The sequence below is a fragment of the Orycteropus afer genome, unplaced genomic scaffold, assembly GCF_000298275.1.
Source record: "Orycteropus afer afer isolate SDZICR_OR568_19922 unplaced genomic scaffold, OryAfe1.0 scaffold00056, whole genome shotgun sequence".
Lineage (NCBI taxonomy): Eukaryota > Metazoa > Chordata > Mammalia > Tubulidentata > Orycteropodidae > Orycteropus > Orycteropus afer.
The window spans coordinates 4,932,757-4,935,605 of NW_006921643.1; positions in this window are offsets into that span (position 1 = coordinate 4,932,757).

Genomic DNA, 2,849 nt, shown 5'->3' on the forward strand with positions numbered 1-2,849 from the left:
ACAGTGGCTGCAATGATGGGCTCAAGTATACCAAGGGTTGTGAGGAAAGTGCAGGATCAGGCAGTGTTTCACTCTGTTGTACATAGGATCACTCTAGTCAGAACCTACTAGATGGCACCTAACAACAACAACAACAACAAAGTAGAGGGTCATCAAAGAAGGGGAAGAGTCTCAATGAGATGGACTGACACAGTGGCTACAATGGTAGGCTCAAGCATAGCAAGGATTGTGAGAATGGCACGAGACCAGGCAGTGTTTCATTCTTTTGTACACAGGGTCTCTATGAGTCACAGCCATCTCAACAGCCCCTAACAACAACAACAACAACATACAAGATGTGGTCCTTTGTGACTTATCAAGGAGCCCTGGCAGCACAGGATTAAAGCATTCAGCTGCTAGCCAAAAGATCAGTGGTTTGAACCCACCAGCTGCTCTCTGGGTGAAAGATGTAGCAGTCAGCTTGCTTAAAGATTAGAGCCCTGGAAATCCTATGGGGCAGTTCTACTCTGTTCTATAGGGTTGCTATGAGTTGGAATCTATTCAATGTCAGTGGGTTGTTTGTTTTGTTTTCTTGGGGGGGTGGCTTACTATAATGTTTTCAAAGTTCTTCCACACTGTAGTATGTATCAGTACTTCATTTCTTTTCATTGTTGAATAATATTCAATTGTATGATTATACATTTCTTTATCCATTCATCGTTAATGAACATTGGGTTGTTTCCACTTTCTGGCTATTATGAATAATGCTGCTATGAATATTTATGTACAAGTTTCTACGTAGATTTTTAAATATCTTTTGACTTATAGGTTTTTCCCATCTGTATGTGTGTACAGTGTATACTTGTAACTTATTTGAAGAACCTGTGTTGTCACACACAATCTGCATTTTGCTGGTTGCATTCCCAAGATATGATTTTGACTTACTGCTCTGGCCTTCGTATTTCCTGTTAATTAGTAGTTGGATATAAGGAGTTATGATGGTGCATAGTGGCTAAGACACTTGCCTGCTAACCAGACGGCTGGTGGTTCAAACCCACCAGCCACTCCTCGGAAGGAAGGTTGGGCAATCCTACTTCCGTAGTGATACTGCCTCGGAAACCCAAGGAGGGGTCGCTATGAGTCGGGTTTGACTCGAGGGCACATAACAACAACAACAACAGCTCTGGCCTTTGTATTTCCTGTTAATTAGTAGTTGGATATAAGGAGTTATGGTGGTGTAGTGGTTAAGGCATTTGGCTGCTAACCAGGAAGTTAGTGTTTCGAACCCACCAGCTGTTCTGCAAAAGAAAGATGAGGCAGTCTGCTTCACGAAAGATTTACAGCCTCAGAAACCCAATGGAGGTCGCTATGAGTCAGAATCGACTCAATGAGCAGTGAATTTGGTTTTGGAGTTTTAGTAGTTGGATTTACAGTTATGATCAAATTATTGTTGTTTGCAAAACTACTTTATAGTAGGTGTTGTGTATTTCCACCAAAAGGCACATAGTGTCTGGTTGGTTGTGTCTTTCTAAGAAGTTAGCAACCACTGTTGCTCTATGTTTTGATCCATTAATTCTTTAGAGGTGCAAATTGATGATATTCTCTAATTCCTTTTTAGGATATTAGCTAGAATACTTCTATACAGAGAGACTTCCTCTCACCTACTGTTTGGTTAACTTGCGGGCATAACCTAGTTTTGAAAAATAAAAGTACATTGCAAAATGGAATACTACTCAGCAACAAAAAAGGAATGAACAATTATTTTGGTTACCTAATGCCATTCTGACAGGAATATACCACAAATGGGATGTCTTCAATAAACAGGAGATTATTCTTACAATTTGGAGGCTTTAAGTCCGAGTTCAAAGTGCCAACCTCTAGGAGCTGGGTGAAAGCCCCTCAGCTTGAGTGTCAGCTTTGCCTCCAGTTGCTGGCCCACTGGAGCTAGAGGCATTTCTTCACTCAGACAGCTGCTGGCTGCTGAGGCTGTCAAGCCCAAGGTTGACAAGTAAAAAGACACAGTTTCAATGTTAACAAACTACACAGCAGGCCATTAATTAAAGTCCATTCTAAGTCCTAAGGTCAGCAGAGCATGGCAGGCTGCTGAACGACACAGCTACATGTAGGGTCCAAGCATGCCACAAGATAGAGACCATTCTCAAAGCTTCTCCTTATATACAGGAAGCAGACCACATCCCAAAGGCAGCTACTCAGCTGCTTGTGGTAGCTCCTACCATGGAGTTGATTGCCAGTCTCATCATGGGGAATAACTACCACCAGCTGCCCAGCCACTTAACCAGGCCCAGTCAAGCTGACACACAAACATAACTACCACAAAAATGATACACACAACAATTTGGATTTATCTCATGGGCAACAGGTTGAGTGAGAAAGCCAGTGTCAAATGGTTGTATACTGTATGATTCCATTTATATAACACTCTCAAAATGACCAAATTAGAGAGATGGGGAATAGATTAGTGGCCGCCAGTTGTTAGGGATGTTGAGGTTGAGGGAGGTGGATGTAACTATAAAGAGGCAGCATGACACTAGTGCCATATCTTGATTTTGGTAGTGGTTATAGGACTCTGTACATGGGATATAATGACATAGAACCATACACAAACCTTGTATCAACATCAATTTCCTGAGTTTGCTATTGTACTATAATTAGGTAAGATGTAGCCATTGGGGAAAACTGGGTGAAGGGTACACTGGAACTCCCTATACTATTCTTGAAACTTTCTGTGATTTATAAATACTTCAAAAATACAGTTTACAAATGGTGGCAAGGATGTGGAGAGATTGGGACTCTCATACACAGCTGGTGGGACTGTAAAATGGTACAACCATTGTGGAAAGCAGTATGGC